Here is a 21,008-nt window from a genome sequence, read left to right on the forward strand (position 1 = left end):
GTCTATATCCACGACGTTCCACTTCCAGGATTTGCTCCGTTGCCGCCGGAAAGTTCGCCGGATTTCACTCATTCAGGCCGGATATCCGTTGCATCTGGCTTTCTTTGTGTTGGCATTTTAAACTGGAGTTATGAGGACTATACGGTTAACTGCTCCTCAGATCTCTGCAGGGTAAATCCAGACAGCTAGCTAGACTATCTGTCCAATCTGAGTTTTCTGTTGCACGACTAAAACTACTTTTGAACGTACACATGTTCCACCAAAACAAGTTCCTTCCAGAGACTATTTAGCAGAGGCACCGTGGCTCCGTTCGGAGCGTAGCACCGCCAAAGAGGATTGTGATTGGTTTAGAGAAATGCCAATAAACCAGAGCACGTTTCTCTCCCATCCAGGAAGCAAATTTACAAATCCTATTATGGCCACGCCAAGACCCGCCCTTCAAAAGCATTCACACACTACTATTGGCCAGGCGTCCATGCTACATGTACAGGTCCTATCCCCTGACCAATCAGCTATCCTAACCTTAACCACTCGAGGTCAATGCCTAACCCCAACCAATCGAGCTGCTATTGAAGGGCGGGTCTTGGCGTGGCCATAATAGGATTCGTAAATTTGCATCCAGGAATGCTGTGTGGACTAGCCAGACCTTCCTCCGCAGCACTGTGGAGGAAGGTCTGGCAAAGCGAGACCACACTCCCCTCTAATGCAACCCACAGGAGTGTTTTTCGATGGGTTCTGACATTGATTTGGTTTTAGTTGAATTTTGAAGCACAGAACACATTATGGGTACTTTGTTACTTTGTTTGTTACGGTGGTAGTACTGGGCAGCTTCCAGGTATGAATGTGGTCAGATCAGACTGTGGTAGTACTGGGCAGCTTCCAGTATGAATGTGGTCAGATCAGACTGTGGTAGTACTGGGCAGCTTCCAGTATGAATGTGGTCAGATCAGACTGTGGTAGTACTGGGCAGCTTCCAGTATGAATGTGGTCAGATCAGACTGTGGTAGTACTGGGCAGCTTCCAGTATGAATGTGGAACTGTGTGAATGTGATGGGTGGTCGTTGCAAATGACAAGTTGTTCTCAATCGACTTACCTGGATAAATAAAGGTTAAAAACAAAAATGTTGTCTGTAAATAAGCACTAGAAGCAAACCCTCTAACGCGACCCACAGGAGAGTTTTCAGTCCTCAATATCTAAACCGTGGCTTTAAACACGTCTATAACGTTGTGAAATGGTTGGTTAGGTTTAGGCACCAAAACTACTTAGTTAAGTTGATAAAAAGATGGAGGTTTGGGTTTAAATCAGACGGTACTTCACTTCCTCAAGGTTACCATGAGCAACACATTCTCACTCCCATCGCATAAAATATGGACGCTTGGTCAGGTGCCTTTGGCGTTGTTATTGACGCTACAAGTCTCCTTTAGCGTCAGATCTAAAGGCGTTCGGTTGGGACTCTTGGCATCACTTTTGACGCAGTTATAGGTTAAGGAAAAGTTGTGGGTGGGCTTAGGTTTCTATGACATATGGGACAAGAACAGGACAGTTGGGTTTAGGAAAAGAAGAACGGGACGGTTGGGTTTAGGAAAAGAAGAACGGGACAGTTGGGTTTAGGAAAAGAAGAACGGGACAGTTGGGTTTAGGAAAAGAAGAACGGGACGGTTGGGTTTAGGAAAAGAAGAACGGGACGGTTGGGTTTAGAAAAAGAAGAACGGGACGGTTGGGTTTAGGAATCGTGACATGCGGGACATGATCTCCGGTCTTCTGGGTGAAGGTCCTGTGTTGTTTGACTCATCCACCCCCCCAACCAACCTCGCTATGCGGATTTTCGGTCTTTCATACTACTCTCTACCGTAGTCGCTCTTAATGCTACGTCATCTTCAAAAGCTGTGTAGCTGCTGCTCTCCCCGGTGCCTTCTATGCACACGCTGAAGGGGGATTTTTGTGTCAAAAACAGATCAGTTTCATACGACAATAAAGAGTTGGTTACATTTAGGCGCAAAAACAACTGCGATAAGGGAAGAGCAGGCTTTGAAGTGGCTGTAATCAACTTCTTTTTTTTTAAATAACAATGTATGAAAGGACAATGTGTGACCTTCAAAGAATCTTTACAGAGATTTATACACTGAACAAAATTATAAACACAACACTTTTGTTTTTGCCCCCATTTTTCATGAGTTGAACTCAAAGATCTAAGACTTTACATGTACACAAAAGGCTTATTTCTCTCAAATATTGTTCACAAATCTGTCTAAATCTGTGTTAGAGAGTACTTCTCCTTTGCCGAGAAAATACATCCTCCTCACAGGTGTGGCCTATCAAGATGCTGATTAGACAGCAGGATTATTGCACAGGTGTAACTTCGGCTGACCATAATAAAAGGCCACTCTAAAATGTGCAGTTTTACTGTATTGGGGGGTAATCGAAAACCAGTCAGTATCTGGTGTTAAGGAATAGATAGAAATAGATCTTTTGTGTACATAGAAATAGTCTTAGATCTTTGAGTTCAGCTCATGAAAAATGGGGGCAAAATCAAAAGTGTTGCGTTTATAATTTTGTTCAGTGTAGATTCAGCTCATTGTTTGTCCGGCTACAACTTTAATTTTCAGAGAAACAGCTGTTAAAAAAAAAAGCCACAGTACTCTTCCTGCTTAGAAACAAACCGGTTGAAGGCACCGAAAAACTGAATAGTTTTGCTGTGGAGCCATTGATCCTGGAGACACATATTTCAAAACTAGGATTCGTAAAACCCAAACTATCATCATTAATTCAAACTGTACCACTAGAAGGAAGTCAGCATGCATTTGGGTGAACTGAGCCTTTAATACTGGAACTAGAAAGTATTTTTTTTTTTTTTTTTTAATTGAATGACACAAAACACATTTAGCTTTGTCTTTGATTCAATTTGAGATCCACATTTTGGTCACATGGAGATGTTCTGGTGCTAAAAGCATCATGAAAACGTGACGTGTTTACATAATGCAGCACCGCCGTCGGTGTGCATGACTTCACTCTGCAGAAACACATCAGGCAGCGAGGCCGAGCATCGAGCTGCAGACACTCTGACAGATCAGAGGTCAGTTTGGACGATTAAATAATACGTGGGCATGAAAATAGAAAAAATAAAAGAGACAGCACAGTGGGCAGGAAGATGTATCAGTCCAAAAAGGTACATGCTAGTATATTCGAATCTATAGCAAGTAATAGCAAGTAGATTTGACTAAAAATGTAACAAAGGTCTGCTTTGTTGCAAATAAAGTAAAGACTGTATGGAAACAAAATTTAAAGCCGATTAATTATCTATAGAGAGGCAAAGTCCCTTCCCTTCCGGTGGACCGACATGTGGTCATATTTCGGAAAAGAATCTGTACAGTAGTGAACTTGGAGAGACAAATAATTATTTGATCCCGTTTGAATTGAGCCATTTATTACACATATGATGTTCGTAAGTTTAAAGTGCTCATATTATGCTCATCTTCAGGTTCATAATTGTATTTAGAGATTATATCAGAATAGGTTTACATGGTTTAATTTTCAAAAAACACCATATTTTTGTTGTACTGCTCATTGCTGCAGCTCCTCTTTTCACCCTGTGTTCAGGTCTCTGTTTTAGCTCCAGCGTGAGACCTCTCACTGCTGTAACATCTTTGTTGGCAGCCGCACATGCTCAGTACCTAGGTAAGGACTACTAGCCAGTCAGAAGCAATATGTGTACCTAAGTCTTTGACAAACCCAGGGAAAACACTGTGATCCCATCAAAACATTTTGGAAAACAAATAATTTATTGTTTGCATAATAAAGTGAACACTTTTTTTGGCACCTTTTTTGGTGATAAACTGTTGTTGCTCTTATCACAGGCTCTACCCCAACATGCAGAATCACTTCTAACACCCTAAACAACCCTCACCTACAAAATATGTTCACGTACAACAAGTTTTCATGAGCAAATATGTTTTGAAGCAACTGTAATTGCGTTTTTTTGTATCAACAAAATAATGAAATGTGTATATTTCCAACTTGTTCTCACTCCGAACTCGTAAAATACGGACGTTTGGACAGTGGCTGTCAGCGTCCTTCAGTGTCTTTGTATAACGTACCGAGAGAGCAGCAGCTACACGGGGTTTAGCGAGTAGTATGTAAGGCCGAAATTCCGTGTAGGGAGGCTGGTTGGGGTGGCGGATGGGTCAAACACACGACTTTCACCCAGGAGACCGGGGTTAGGGTCCCGCTTGTCACGTTTCCTAAAGTCGAAATTTGGGCGGTTTTTTGTGTCTTTGGCTTGGATATAAAATCTTTTTTTCTGGCCAACACTGCTTGTAGTTCTAATCCTACATTTCCCATACACACTTCGTTGTGACGTGTCGTACATCCGTGCATCAGCTTGTGGTATCGATTACGAGCTACGCTGAAACAGAGACGAACGGAACGGAGCCAAACAAACCAGAGGAGCTGAAATTAAAGTAAAGTTAGTTAGGCAAACGGAGTTAGCCCTATGTTCCTACAGCCCTATGTTCCTACAGCCCTATGTTCCCACAGCCCTATGTTCCCACAGCCTGTGTCTATGTTATCTCCTTACATATACCTACGCTCTCCGTCTCTGCTAGATTGGGAATGATTGAGATTTCTCTTGGCACAGCTACCAGAAGACTTCCAACTTTCAGACAGGTTGCTCACGTCACATCTACGTCTTCAAGCTCAGTTGGAGGCTGCTCAGTAACGCTCAGCCATCACCGGGAAAGAGACTTCACTGGTCTCCGTCCAGAGACACGGGATCTATTGGTCCATTTCTTTAACTATCTATGGTTGTAACTCCTACGGTGGCCGTATTATTCCAAGAAGTACCACTTTGTCCGTGAGTGTTCCTTCCAGTGTAATAATAGTTTTACGTTTTCATGATTTTGGTACCATTTCATTGCTAACCTCAGCTATCAGGTTCCCAAACGAATGCAAGCTAATGTTAGTAAAGCATCAGCGTGATCCTCCATCTTCAACAGGCTTTCAAATCTGCCGGCAGATCGAGTAATCTCCCCCTGGCATTCGTCACGGTGCCACTGAGTGTAAAAGCACGAAAGGCGGAGGTATGTCCCTCGTTGGCTAATGTATTTTAAAGATGGAGGCTCTACATGGCTGCCGCCATTCTGAATGGCAGATTCTACACTTACGAGAAAACTTTGATTAGTTGGTGGCAGTAATTACACATGAATGAGCACATATTTGTGAAAGAACAAAGTTTTCAAAACATTACACAGTATATAAGCCTGCATTTCTACGGACATTTCTAACAGCGTAGGAGGGATAACACACAGTTTTCAATGCGACAAACACCACGTCTTCAGCTGAACTTTGTCTCCTTCAGCCTCTGACGAACGCCGGGGCAGGATGGGGAGTTTTTCCCCAGACGTGACCACTGCGCTGCAGAGATGACAGACACATCACGCCAGCCCCCGGGGGCCTGTGAAGCCCCCCTGCGATGCTCCGCCGTCCGCCCTCATTTGTGGTTTCTGTAGAGGACTGGATGTGCAGCGTTCTGCAGGGGCTGCATAATGAATTCACTTTGACCAAAGGTCAAACCGAGGCGGATCTTTTCCAGCTCACAGTCCGTCCTCATGAGTGTCAAACATCTCCGATCGGACGCGAAGCGATTCGTCTTTCTTTGTCTTGTGTAACATCGCATCTCTGGAATAATTGATAGAAACGTAACTGCTGCAGTCTTCACTTATTTCATCCTGCTTCATCATACACATCTGCTCTTTAAATTGTGTCCTGTGTTCCTGTGTTTCAGGAAATATTAGAAGCCAGGAATAGTTTTTTTTGGTTTCATGAAGACACCTCCATTTATTTTTTTTACATCAACCTGCCAGACTGTCGATGTTTCTCTACGTATCTAACTTATATTCATATGGACAGTCAAATCATTTCATTTCTTCTACTCCATTGCGAGACTTTAAAGCTATTTAAGGGGAGACACTGGAGGTGAATAGGGAAAATATTTTAACTAATAGATATATCATTACGAAACACCATTATTTTATATCTCTTTCTCGCTCTCCTGTGTCCTAATTGGTGGAACCTAGAGTAGTTGTATTTGTATTAGATTATGAGTACTTGTGTCAGTTTTTGGTGTGTTTTTTTTAATTAGTTGTGTGTCATGGTGGATGTCATATTCTTGCTGCAAATCTACCTATGGGTACAAATAAAGTAACCTGATCCTGAACCTGCTCCCAAGTGTAACGTTAGTGTTAACCCTTTTGTTGTCCTCGGGTCAACCCATTTTTATATCAGAATTATGGGTTTCTTTGAAGCAAATTGCCCCAAAATAACATGAATGCGAGGATGTACGTTGTATGGAAGCCATGTAACATTCTTGGCAGGTAAAATTAATTATTTTTCTGCAATTTTATAGCATTTGAAATAAACCGTGATCCACTCAACATCCTCTGATCTTAACCATCAGTCCAAATAATCCATAATTTCTGTTTAAAAAAAACAAAAAAAGAAAAGGTATTTTGTCATTTAAATGACATTTATTGACCATGTCTTTAAAAAAGCAGTGACAAAAAGTGACAGAAACGTTTCAAAAAGCGTCAAAAAACGTTGGAAATAAGCCAAAAACAGTTAATTTGCAATTCTGACCCGGAAGGACAACAAGTTCACGGTCTACGGGAAGACAACACAAGGGTTAACTAGCGTCACATGCAGCAATGCTTCTGTTGCCTTAAACGTCTGTTTCGGAGCAACGGAGGGCAGCGGAGGTATTTTAGTGCACTGCAAAAACTCAAAATCTTGCCAAGTATATTTTTCTAATTTCTAGTCAAAAATATCTCATCACACTTAATATAAGACAAAATCACCTAAAGACCAAGATTTAAGTGAGATAAAGGAACTTGTTTTTAGACAGTGCATCTTGAATATCTTGTTAAGTGAAACTGTCTTGAAAAAACATCTCAATACTAGTAAAATATAGCTAAAAATTAGTTTTCCCAGCTAATTTCAAGATCTTGTAAGGCTTAAATATAATGTCTTATTTCAAGAAATCTTACCAAGAGAATTTTCACTTGTTCCATTGGCAGATTTTTTTGCTTATTACAAGCAAAAATATCTTGTATTAATTTGTTTTAAGATATTTTTGCTTGTAATAAGCAAAAAAATCTGCCAATGGAACAAGTGAAAATTCTCTTGGTAGGATTAGATATTTTTGACTAGAAATTAGAAAAATATACTTGGCAAGATTTTGAGTTTTTGCAGTGTGGCACGGAAATCCGCGTTGCTATTCGCTTCGGTAGATACCGGTTGTTTAGGCACCGGGTCTCAGCACCTGTTGTGGAACAATCCAATCAGGATTGTTATGTGGTTCGAATCAGTGGTGTAGTCTAGTTTTTCATAGTAAGTATACTGTGATTTATTTCCCCTCCCAGCTTCATACTCGCATCCCAGAGTGACAACCCCATACGGTTTTTGTAACGTTACTGTATATAGGATCAGCCTCATTTTCTGTAGTTTCTTTAACGTTAACATCTGCTGCAGTCTCACTCCGCGACTTGCCGGAAGTCGGCTTATTATCGGAAGTTTATGTGTTACGATGGCAATGGTACACATAAAAAAGGCTACTGCGGTGACCATTCTGCTACGTTAATTTCTGAATCTGAATCCGAAACCGAATGTCGAATCCTCCTCCCATCCTCAGTCCATTAACACAGGAAACACATAAACGTAAACTACGTCCACAGCAGTGTATTTTTCCTTTTATTTAATTTTAACTGTAAAAAAAAAGCTGGTAACCGCTGTCTGGTTAACAGCAGTTTTTAGCCGTGACTGTCCTTCCTTTGCCGTACCTGAAGTTGCTGCATTCTGGCTGCTGTCTGTAGATTCCTTCATCACAACTCGTATTCTTTCAGATGTTTGATACCAGATGTTGTAACAGCGGTGATGTTGTGTATAGTTTAGGGTCCTCGCCACCACCAGACTAATCAGCATTGTAAATTGAACATGTAGCTGGACTTGAATGGCCTTCTTTTGACTGAAAGTTCTGCCAAACTACACTTTTTCTGCTCACCAGTTCCATTTTCACTTCCTCACAGCCTACTGCATTGAACGCTCCACCTACGTAAACACCTTCCTGTAATCAACGGCGCCGTCATTACGTCGACCAGCGTAGCGCGCGGAGTGCAAGCGTAGGTTTCGGTTCGGTGGAAAATATTCTAAGGTTCGGCAGAAACCCAACCCCGTCAAAAAGCCCAATATTCAGCCAAATCCGAAGCCGAATCCTGGATTCGGTGCGTCCCTAATAATATATAACCTTTTACTATTCTCCTGAGTGCTCAGTTTGTTTCAGGGACGTGTCAGAAGCATGTTTGTTTCCGTTTTTTATTTACATGATGCTGGGCGCCGTGCGTCTCCGTCACACAAACAACGGACGCATGTCCTGATGCAACGGTGTTTTCAGTGAGCGTCCGAAATCTCGTTAGGTCGTTCCCGATATAGTTCACTATTTAATAACCACTATATAGGGAATAGTGAGTGAGTGAATGAGGGAACGGTTTCGAACACAGCTTTAAGTTTCTTCTTTGGTTTTTAATGATGGCTGACATCTACAATGTTTTTTACTTTTTTTACTAACTAACTACTGGATTAAACTAAAATCTCACAATAACCCTTTCCAATCCATTTCCCTTTCTCCTGTAAATTGTCTATTTCTCAGGTGTTTGAGTTTGAGTCTAAAAGTCCCACAACACCCAGAATTCTCCTCTCTGAATGTATAATTATGTCAATTTTCTCTGATTTCCTTTCTACTCCTGCAATAGTTACCATCTCTACAAAAGCAAAACTTGTGATGTGTCCTCCTTAGCTTCGTGTCTCACACCATACTAATCATGTCTAACCTACTTCCCTCACGCTCGTGTCTTTTCTTAGATCTAGCCCTGATTATTTCTTTCTCCCTCAGGGCGTTTTCACACACGTAGCTCGTTGGCTATGTTCAGATTCAGGGGCTTAAATGATACGATGGTTGCATTTGTCTCTTGGTTTGTGTGTGTTCACATGGCAACGTTCAAAAGCGTACAAGTAAAGTTTTAACCAAAGCCATGCAGGAGCAAACTGTTCTCTCGTTGGAAGAATTTGCTTTCTTGGTCCAGGTCAACCCAGGATCGGTTTCGCTAGCTTCTTGGTCTTCTAGCCAAACTTTAGACTTCAGTAAACCGCTGTCCGCTGTAAAAGTGATAGTCTTCTTTTCTTTTTTCTGTTTTGTGGCGGTTGGCAACAGTGGTGTAGTCTGTGATACGCACGTATATGCAGTATACACACTAAGAAATCTCCAGGATTTCCATTTACCCACTTAGAAATGTGCAATGATACGCAACAACATAGTTTTGTGACATAACTTGCACTTCAGATATTTGTATTCACAAATACGTGACAGCAAACTAAACTAACACTGCAGAACATGCAGAGAGACTTCTCTCATCTTTCATCGGCCCGCTCCTCGCTGAGCGCAGTGCGTAGTGTGTGCGTAGTGCGTAGTGTGTGCGTAGTGTGTAGTGTGTAGTGCGTAGTGTGTAGTGTGTGCGTAGTGCATAGTGCGTAGTGTGTGCATAGTGCGTAGTGTGTAGTGTGTAGTGTGTAGTGCGTAGTGTGTAGTGTGTGCGTAGTGCATAGTGCGTAGTGTGTGCATAGTGCGTAGTGTGTAGTGTGTAGTGCGTAGTGTGTAGTGTGTGCGTAGTGCATAGTGCGTAGTGTGTGCATAGTGCGTAGTGTGTAGTGTGTAGTGCGTAGTGCGTAGTGTGTAGTGTGTGCGTAGTGCATAGTGCGTAGTGTGTGCATAGTGCGTAGTGTGTAGTGTGTAGTGCGTAGTGCGTAGTGTGTAGTGTGTGCGTAGTGCATAGTGCGTAGTGTGTAGTGCATAGTGAGTAGTGTGTAGTGTGTAGTGTGTAGTGTATAGTGTGTGCGTAGTGCGTAGTGTGTGCGTAGTGCGTAGTGCGTGGGTAGTGCGTGGGTTGTGTGTGCGTAGTGCGTAGTGTGTGCGTAGTGTATAGTGTGTGCGTGGTGCGTAGTGTGTGGGTAGTGCGTAGTGCGTAGTGTGTATGCACTACGCACTACACACGTGTGTTCGTAGTGCGAAGTGTGAAGTGTGTGGTGCGTAGTGTGTAGTGTGTGCGTAGTGCATAATGCGTAGTGTGTAGTGTGTAGTGCATAGTGCGTAGTGTGTAGTGTGTGCGTAGTGTGTAGTGTGTAGTGTGTAGTGCATAGTCCGTAGTGTGTAGTGTGTGCGTAGTGCATAGTGCATAGTGTGTAGTGCGTAGTGCGTAGTGTGTGCGTAGTGTGTAGTGCGTAGTGCATAGTGCGTAGTGTGTAGTGTGTAGTGCGTAGTGTGTAGTGCGTAGTGCATAGTGTGTAGTGTGTAGCGTGTACTGCGTAGTGTGTAGTGTGTGGTGTGTGCGTAGTGTGTAGTGCGTAGTGTGTAGTGTGTAGTGTGTAGTGCGTAGTGTGTAGTGCGTAGTGCGTAGTGTGTAGTGTGTACTGCGTAGTGTGTAGTGTGTGGGTAGTGCATAGTGTGTGGTGTGTGCGTAGTGTGTAGTGCGTAGTGTGTAGTGTGTGTGTAGTGCATAGTGTGTAGTGTGTAGTATATAGTGTGTATTGTGTAGTGTGTGCGTAGTGCATAGTGTATAGTGTGTAGTGTGTGTGTGTGTAGTGCATAGTGTGTAGTGCGTAGTGTGTAGTGTGTGTAGTGCATAGTGTGTAGTGTGTGCGTAGTGCATAGTGCATAGTGTGTAGTGTGTGGTGTGTGTGTAGTGCATAGTGTGTAGTGTGTGGTGTATGCATATATGTAGTGTGTGCGTAGTGCAAAGTGCGTAGTGTGTAGTGTGTAGTGTGTAGTGTGCGCGTAGTGTGTAGTGCGTAGTGTGTGCGTAGTGCGCAGTGTGTAGTGTGTGGTGTGTGCCTAGTGTGTAGTGTGTAGTGTGTGGTGTGTGGGTAGTGCGTAGTGTGTACGTAGTGCGTAGTGTGTAGTGCATAGTGTGTAGTGTGAAGTGTGTGTAGTGTGAAGTGTGCGTAGTGTGTGCGTAGTGTAGTGTAGTGTGTAATGTGTAGTGTGTAGTGTGTGCGTAGCGACTGGGCCCAAATGCTCCCCTACACTAACACCAGTATCCTCCCTTCACCACATTAGGACTAATATAAGGAGCCTATTTCATTTTGTCCTGGTTGCTTTGGGTCAACTTTTGTGATTCAGGCTCAGGTCCCTCACGTGAAAGCATCGTACTGCTTTTTATTCCATTTTCTTTTTAATATATTTTGAATATCATCTGTGATTTCCTTCTCATAGGATAAATAAAGGTATTCTCACCATAAATTGGTGCATAAAAGAATGCAGGATATTAGTTTTTAACGCTCAAAATAACCCTGGGGGAGGACACCCAGACCCCACACTTTGGTCCCCCCCTGCCCCAAAGGCCCATTCTTATTAGCGGCACAAATTTTTCGCTCCAGTTGAAATATATAAACCCAAGAATTTCATGTGTTTGCGTCTATTCGCGCTGCGCCTATCACATCATTTGCACCATTTGCGTGTGTTCACTTCTTTCCAATGACCACTGAAAACGTGAAAAACAAAGCTGAAAACACATGCAGTGTGAACACGCCATTACCGTCTTTGGACCGTTAGCCTCCTATGCTGCACAGGGGCGCGGGAAGTAGGGGTGGTGTTCCCGCGCCCCTGTGCAGCACTGTTAGCAAACTGCGATGACAATAAAATGATCGCTTATAAATAGAGATGCACCAATAGACCGGCCGGTGACCGGAATTGGCCGGTTTTCACGTGCTCGGCCATGACCGGCGACCAGCAGGTCAGTCTGACATATGGTGATTTCATGCCGGTCAACGCTACAATTAACTGACAACATAAGTTATACCAGTTACAGTTCTCAAGGACGCACGCACACACGGCCGCCACAGCACGCTCTCTTTTTCCTTTCTCTCAACGTTTCCACCGTGTGTGGCGCGTACCCGCTCGCGGTGTGAAGCGCGTGTCGGCGCTATTCTCCCACATGTAGGAACCTGGTGAATTAACCTGCAACATGTCAGCTGTTTGGGAATTCTTCAGCGTGTGTGCAGAAGATAACAAGTTTGCAATATGCAACACCTGCAAGGAGAAAGTAGGGCGTGGAGGGACGACACCAAAAACCTAAATCACATTTCTTTAGTTGGATATTGGATGTGAAAAGAAGGAAATGGTTCTAACATTGCTCTTTAGATGTGTGTGAATGTCCCACACCAGGAGTAATTTATATAGTTCTATTTTATAGTGATCCATTATCTGTTCAACACATGTTCTATTAAAGAAAAGATAGAAAATAAATATTTGTGTGTGCTGTAAAGTGGTTAGAAAAAAATGAAATCGGAATCAGCTAAAATCGGTATCGGCTGGTCTAACTCAAAGAAAATCGGAATCGGCCTAGAAAGTTGTAATCGGTGCATCTGTACTTATAAATATCTGTGGTTGTTGTTTCTGTTCCACGACATTTTGTATGTCATGTTTGGGGTGTGGGATGAAGAGAGGGATAATTTTAGTAACAAGAGGGCTTTTCACCGGGGTGGAACAGCTGATCTCTTCACTGAGGAACAGCTGATCTACTTGTGCCTCTGTTTACCAGTGTCGGCTGCTGGCTCCGAAAGTACACTTTCACATACCGCACTGCTTCACGTCCACAAAGACATTTTGGATGATCTGATATTCAGGGTATCATGGCAGAGTTTATCAGCCGAACTCCAGAGCGCAAATCTACGTTTTGGTGTACCAAAATCATCAGAAACTGTGTCTAATCTCTGCGTCTTTTTCCTGCAAGCCCAGATGGTAGCCTATACGTAGCCTAGTATGATTGTGATTTCTGTATGCCTATTAAGAAACAAATGGTCTGTAACTTTTTAGAATTTGTCACATTCTTTGCTGTTCGTTGTTCTGAGTTCGCTGTGCAGTGCGCACCTGTACTTCCTGTAGGGGAGGGGAGAGACAGAGGTAGAGTGGTCTGTGATTCCTTTTGCAAAGCAGACACTCTCACAATCTCCCTTACATTTTGAGCTTTAATGGCCACCGTAACGGTGGCCATTAAAGCTCAAGTGATCAAATGTGATGATTTAAAGCACTGAGACCTGGATCGATATCTGTGGATATGAAGTATGAAACATGCTTGTGTTGGGTCTATTTACATGTTTTTCTGATTTTGCAGTGTTTTGGCCTCTCAGGGCCACCGTACAAAACAGATATAAAGTGATATAATATGATGTGTAAAGATGTAAAGGCCCTGGTTTGAAAAAACCTCCATATGGCTGAAGGAATGGAAAGTAGTGGACCCTCTCCTTGAATTTCGGAGCTATTTTTAGGGGCTTAAAGAGGGAAAATCCTGTTTTATTATCCACAGACGAGGTGGCACAACTGCGTCATGTAACTCTGTTTTTTTTAGTGTGTGTTTCTTTTCGGGTGACAGGCTACCGCGGCACGTTCGACTCCATGTGCCACATCCGTCATGCATGAACACACACAGAGATTTGATTGCTCAGTGATAATATTCACCAACCAACAGATATAAATAGACGATATGTTGACTGTGTGTTATAATCAGAGCGGAGCTGCTGTTGGTGTCACAGCTCGCTCACACACACACACACACACACACACACACACACACACACACACACACACACACACACACACAGGCCACATGCTTCCAGTGGGCCAATCACAGCAGGCCTTGCTTGATTGAATTTCATCGGTCAGCCAGAGTTAACGACACAACTTCCAATGAAGCTTCAGGCAAAATGCTGTTGGTGCCGGTCCCAGATGTGTGTCAGATGCAGACGTGACGCTGTGTGGTGAAATGTAACTAAGTACATTTACTCAAGTGCTGTACAAAAGCACATTTAAAAGTACCATTTTATTATACTTTATACTTCTACTCCACTACAATTTCTAAGCCAATCTTGTACTTTTTACTCTACATTTGTTTGACAGCTTTAGTTACTTTTTCAGATTCAGATATTATTATAGATTAAACTACTCAGCAGTTTATAAAGTTTTTAAAAATGAGCAACATTAAACATTAAAATGATCAACACATTGAGGGCCTGAAATTGACACCGGAACACGCGCCGAATGACGGGTGAATTTTTGCCATTGCCGGGTGAAACTGTCACTCTACTTGCAACTGAGTGATTCCCAGAGATGGGGACGGACTCGAGTCACACTTAAAGCTGCTTACACACCAACCAGACGGCCGACTGTCGGCAGAAAAAGGCAGTTGGACTGATCAGTCTCCCCGAGTTGGTCAAAAAAATGCCTCAGAACACGCCGAAGAGACGAGACGTAATATGTCTCCATAACAGCAGGCGGCGCTAATCTGGATTGTCGCCTAAAAATGAAAACCGGCAGCTGATTGGACGAACGCGTAACGTGGGTCTGGTTTCTCCGGAAATTCACAGCCAGACTGTCATGGCGGCTCGTTCAGAATACGATCTCATATTGGACTAAAATAGTTCACCGAAACGTGTTTCTGAAAACATTTTAAGAGAGAAATAGGCCGTGCAGTTGCTGAATCTGTCTTCATTTCAGATCAACAAAGGTCAGTTTAAAAGATTTTCCTCAGATTTTGAGAGACTCTAGTCACGCTCATCCCGCTCCCCGTTTCCGGGTTAGCTCTCCAGCAATCAGATGGCTCATTTGAGTCCGGCAGTGCCCGCCCCGCCGATTATACATCAAATCGGCCAAAATGAAGGCCGACGGCCCCTCGGACGGACGACGGCACGGAACACACCAAACAGACTCGAGTCACCGACCTCGACAGACTGTCCAACGGCCGATTATCAGCCCAGTGTGTCCGGGACTTAAGTGACAAAAGACAAACAGTGACTTCAGACTCGAGCTTCGAGACTCGTCAACAACCTGTTTTCAAGCAATTATTGCTTTTTAAATCTAAATGTATTCATGTATTTCTATGTTCTTTTATTGGCGCATATACGTTGGGGAAACGTATGACGAGCTGCATGTCCCCGCCCTTTGCCCTAATGTGCAACGTAACGCATGTGTTATGCCTTATGTGCGCGCACTCACATATCAAAAAATGCATTGACGATGGAGACACCAAGTCCACCTGGAGTTGTGCCGAATCACGAACGCTGTGTTTGAGCTATGTTACTGGTTACTGGTTGCACGGCCTTCGTCGTTCAACTGGTCATGACTGTCAGTCATGGCTGCATGCAAACATTAACGCTACCGTCTTCATAATCTATCTTCGTAATAAACTGTCTGTACACTTACAAAGTTCTCAATGCTTCGGTTTACATGTAGGGACCCTCATTATGCTACCGTTTGTGTGGTGATATTTTGAGCCTTGTTAGCGGTGTAGAAATAGTAATTTATCATGTGCCCCGAAAGCTAGCGTTAGCAGCTAACCACAGGTGTTGCAGTAGCTTGTTTCAAGCTAGAGATGCATTCGATTAGCATGAAAACAGATCCCAAAGAACGGTCGACTCGGTACACATATCTTATTAACCCCTAGGTTCATTTTGCGCCGGAATTGTCCTTTAAGTTTCATATCTTAAGTTTGTATTTTTATAAATTTTATTTATCAGAACGTTAATATATTTTGATCTTCTTTTGTGAAAATAAAACAAGTTTATTTTGAAACTGCATTATTATATTATTTTAGTGAGGACTCATAAATAACTACAAATAACTAATGTTAGGGAAATCTGTTTATGTTTTGTTACTCGTTTCTGGATTTTTTTTTAAAAATATATATCGCCCGATATATCGGAAGATCGGATTTTGAAATCACCAAATATTTGTATCGATATCTGTGGTGAGGCAGGGAATAATAGGACCCAAATGCAGGGAGAGACAGGCAGGCAGTTTGAGCTTGAGGTTGTGACTTGTGACTTGACTTCAGGTCACATTGGCCCGTTTTAAATTTTTGTTTTATATCAGAAAATATTGGACGTAGAAATAAGCGCTGAAAATGTGTAGAAGAAAAATTTAAAAATGTAAAACGTTGGACAAAAGCAAAACCAAATTGTGAAAAAAAGGCGTCAGAAATGTCAGAAAAAAAAATGTTTTTTTCAAGGTTGAAGGGAAGACAACACAAGGGTTAAACAAAAGGCGGCAGTACAGAGACTGGAAAAACACACAAGGAAAAACTCCCAAAATAACGCAGGAATACGAAACAAAGGCACCAGGCTCTAACAAACTGACGGAATACAAAACGCTACTGACGGGACACGGACACGAACGGACGCAAAACGATCCAACAAGCAACAACGGGAACACAGAGGTTAAATACATGAGGTAATGAACAAATGAGGGACAGGTGATACAACAGCTGAAACACATCAGGGCGGGGCAGGACAATCAGACAAGGCGGGAAACATGGAAAGCAAAACTAGACCAGACAAGATAGAACACAGACTGTCAAAATAAAACCGAAAACAGAACAGGAATGCACAATACAAACAAGAACACACAGCTAAACCGGAATAAACAGAAACCCAATGAACAGGGGAATAAGGAACAGAAATATACACAACAGGAAACCTACAAAACAGGGGCAGAAATATACCGAATAAAAAATACAACAACAGGAAACATACAGAAATAAATAATACAGGTTGTCACTACCCGATGTGAGTCGAGTGCAGATGTGAGTCGCGCATGCGTCACTTTGCGACAAGTAGCCTACAAGATGCTAACGGCTTTTTGAGCTAACGCATAGTGTATGAGCTAACGTTAGCAATCAAACAATCATAGATAGCTAAAACGTTTTTGAAAAGACTGCTGCTGCTGGCTACAAGTTAGCAGTCAAACACAATAAAGGCTGTCACTTAATGGCGTTTTGAGCTAACGTTAGCAATCAAACAGTCATAGATAGCCAAAACGTTTTTGAAATGACTGCTAGCTAAAAGTTAGCAATCAAACACAACAAAGGCTGTCACTTGATTGGCATTTTGAGCTAACGTTAGCAACCAAACAGTCATAGATAGCTACAACATTTTTGAAATGATTACCATCTTCTGTTATTGTATGTAAAGAGAAACGTTTATTATTTTATAGATTTCACAAATTTCAGTATGACACGTTATGCCGTAAACAGTTTAAATCTGAGCATGCGCGACTCACATCTGCACTCGACTCACATCGGGCAGTGACACAGGTAACAGAAATATCCAAAACCATCACAGATATCGGCCTTAAAAATCCTGGGCTCTAGTATGAATGCCTCTTATCAAACATCTATTTTCAGGCTCCCACTTGCATGTTACCTAATCTCGACTACGGTTACTGAGAGGTGTGACTCTGTGAATTTTGTCATTTTCTTTTGTGACGTAACTGCTGCACAAACGAGTGAAAGAGTGTGTTGGTTACGTGGATGAAAATCAGTTCCCGTCTCTACTCTGTGACTCTGTTGAGGCAGCTCGTCTCCATCACACCTCCCTCCCGGTGACGACGAGGGTGTGAAGTCGTGGGCGCACAATGTTCTTTCATTCAGACTCAGACGGTTTAAAAGAGGAGCAGACAGGCGAGCGTTTAAATACATAAACCTCCTGAGAGCTGACCCTTTTAAAGGTGTAAACGTTGAGCAAAAGCATACGTTTTCAAATTAATTCCTACAGTCATTTATAAAGCGGATTGTTCGATGTTACAGTTTTTTTTCCAATTGCTAAAACACAATTTTGCAAACTAGGCTGGTTTTATCAAAATACTTCACACAATTCACAACACCACACACACAAACTGCAAAATACATCATATATCATATATCCTCCAAAACTACATATATATTTACTATATATATATATTTTTTTTTTTTTTTTTTTTTTATTGCACTATTTGCACATTAACACTGTACATTTCATATTTTATATATTTGTTTTTAATATATATGTTAAAAGTCTGGATAATATATGTTGTTTGTATAACTGGAGTGATAACCAAAATAATTTCCCCCTGGGATTATTAAAGTATTTCTGATTCTGATTCTGATATATAGCATTATCAAAATCAAACTTTTGCACCAAATGGCACACACTTCATTCATATTACCAGATGTTTGTCCAACCAACTACACACTGTTGGGCGTAATGAAAAGCACTCTCATCTTTAGTATGCTTTGCCATAATACTAAAATAGTTCAAATTGTAGAAAATTCTTCAGATTGTTTACATGCAGAGAAATATTTGCAGATATACACACACACACACACATGCTGTTGAAACATTTATTTTTTTATTTTTCACCAAAGAAGTCAGTGCAACATATGCACAGCAGATATATTTACATTGGACTGAACAAAAATATGCTCACAAAAAACAGTAAACTGAAAAAGAAAATTGCAGAAAAAATGTGCAGAAAAAATATATAGAAAAAAAAGGTGCTCACCTGTGGTCTTTTCATAGTGCTTACTTCCTGGTGCTTACTTCCTGGTAGAAGTGATAACAATTAACCATTGAGGTGTTTGCATAGACAGTTAAAGAAATGGACAAAGCGACGCCGTAGACTTCCACGGAGACCAGTGAAGGATATTAAAAGTCACTTTCCCGGTGATGGCTGAGTGTTACTGAGCAGCCTCCAACTGAGCTTGAAGACGTAGATGTGACGTGAGCAACCTGTCTGAAAGTTGGAAGTCTTCTGGTAGCTGCGGGTCGGGCTCGGGCCGTTATTTTCCGCCACATCCTCCGGCCGGGCCGGGCCGGACCCTTGATCAAGCAATTTTTTTTTTTTTTTTTATCCATTACCTTATTCCCCTATTTGGGTGGGGAGATAGCTATGCCATAATCAGAAATATTATAAATATACATATAGGCTATATAAAAGTAACAAATGTGTACAAAAGTTAGGCTGCAGTTACAAAATGCAGCACGTGTCATGCGCGGAGTCTCCTCCTCTCGCACGCATCACACCGGGAGCTTTTTTTACAGGCTTCGTCCTTGTTGTATTATTCTAAACAGATTTCTGCAGTTTAAACAACTCTGAATTGTAGTTGAGAACGTCAGTTATAACGGCCCACGTATTAAAAAATTGTCGGGTTTAAATCGAGCTCGGGCTCATAATTACAGTTAATGTGTCGGGCCGGGCCGGGCTCGGACGCAACGTGCTCGGGCTCGGGCGGGTTTGGGCTTGATTTTTTGGGCCGATCTAAGCTCTAATACATATATTGGCCAATTAGCTCATGCAGTGTCATTTTGAATGGCAGTGTTTTGAAATGGCAAACATGACTTTGTCAGGTTGTTGTGTCTAACTGTACGTCCACACCGCCGCCGACTTGAGCTGCAAAGAAGCTCTGGCCGCCCGGTCGAGGACGCTGGTCAGAAAGTCCGGGGAAGCTGTTTGAGGCTTTGGCCGCTCTGACGTAGCAGCATTCTATGTTCATCATGGAAAAAGATCAAGCAGCCACTGCACGGCCAATACACTGACACTAGAAACCTTTTATAAATGACATATATAATGACAGAATGTGTATTGGTTGTTGGTCGCTGAACCGCAGCAGCGTGCAGGCAGAGCGAGCAGCCGCCAGCTGTTGATCCGTGCAGGACTTCACCGTGAGCGGACTGTTTAGAGACCATGTGACCGGCAGGTAACGTTAACTGGTCCCTATACGCAAATATCATAAATGATAGGGAACCCAGCAACGGCCATGATGAGCTTCTCCTCCTTTTTCTCTGAACTAATGTTTTGGTAGGAACCAAAGTTTACATCGTATGTTTCTCTGGAATCAGCCAGCGTGAAGGACGTCTATATTCTGATTGGTTGCCGCTGCTTGCCGCTGAACCGTGTCATAGCTCATTACCATAAAGTTGACCTACTTTCAACTTTCTGATTGACGCTCTGGTCGCTCAAAATGCTCAAAGCGCCCAAAACGCGACGCCGACAGATCTGCCGCTCCTTGCAGCTGAGAGAAGCAGCTTCCATTAAAAATGAATGACTTCCGGTATCTTTAGAAGATCAAGTCGGCGGCGGTGTGGACGTACAATTGTGCAGTTTAAATAATTGTGTGTGTGCTATGCATGTCATTTTAGTGTGTTAGCAATTGGAAAAACTGTAAACAGGATGAATACTTTTATTTTAAGAACTTGCACTTTATTTTGTCAGCGTGTTCTGGACCTTTTCATGGGACGGTTTGCATCGTATTTGCTCTGTTTACTTTGTGATTAATGGCAAGATTCAGACTGAAAACCTCTCAACAACTATTAAATGGATTGTGATGAAAAGTGGTTCATAATTCATGTTCCCCTCTGGATTAACTGTAATACCTTGGTTGATCCTCTGACTTTTCATCAGGTCAACATTTTAATGTGTCGAACACTTTGGTTTATGACAAAATACCTGCAGAACTAAAGACATTTATCAGCGTCAGATGGACACTATGTTTACTGATTAACACAGACCGCACTCTCCCAAAAAAACTACCGTATAGGTTGATTGTGTAAACAGCTCATTACAACCCATCACTACGTTGTACGTGGCGACAACCTCACGTGATTGAGTCTGGTAGGACCAGGCTAATGTACCAGAGTCTGGTAGGACCAGGCTAATATACCAGAGTCTGGTAGGACCAGGCTAATGTACCAGAGTCTGGTAGGACCAGGCTAATATACCAGAGTCTGGTAGGACCAGGCTAATATACCAGAGTCTGGTAGGACCAGGCTAATATACCAGAGTCTGGTAGGACCAGGCTAATGGACCAGAGTCTGGTAGGACCAGGCTAATGGACCAGAGTCTGGTAGGACCAGGCTAATGGACCAGAGTCTGGTAGGACCAGGCTAATGGACCAGAGTCTGGTAGGACCAGGCTAATGTACCAGAGTCTGGTAGGACCAGGCTAATGTACCAGAGTCTGGTAGGACCAGGCTAATGTACCAGAGTCTGGTAGGACCAGGCTAATATACCAGAGTCTGGTAGGACCAGGCTAATATACCAGAGTCTGGTAGGACCAGGCTAATGTACCAGAGTCTGGTAGGACCAGGCTAATGTACCAGAG

General features: G+C 42.5%; 1 long non-coding RNA gene across 1 annotated transcript in view; it reads right to left on the reverse strand.

The window, feature by feature from the left end:
- Positions 1–284: 284 nt before the first annotated feature.
- The window catches only part of LOC118494020, a 23,416-nt gene continuing 2,692 nt past the window's right edge, over positions 285–21,008 (reverse strand). Inside the window, exons 2-3 of the long non-coding RNA XR_004896094.1 lie at positions 4,581–4,585; positions 285–436 (exon numbers count right to left, since the gene is read on the reverse strand). This is a non-coding gene — a long non-coding RNA (uncharacterized LOC118494020). The remainder of the gene's footprint in view (positions 437–4,580; positions 4,586–21,008) is intronic.

Source organism: Sander lucioperca, chromosome 20 (genome assembly GCF_008315115.2).
Source record: "Sander lucioperca isolate FBNREF2018 chromosome 20, SLUC_FBN_1.2, whole genome shotgun sequence".
NCBI classification, from domain to species: Eukaryota; Metazoa; Chordata; class Actinopteri; order Perciformes; family Percidae; genus Sander; species Sander lucioperca.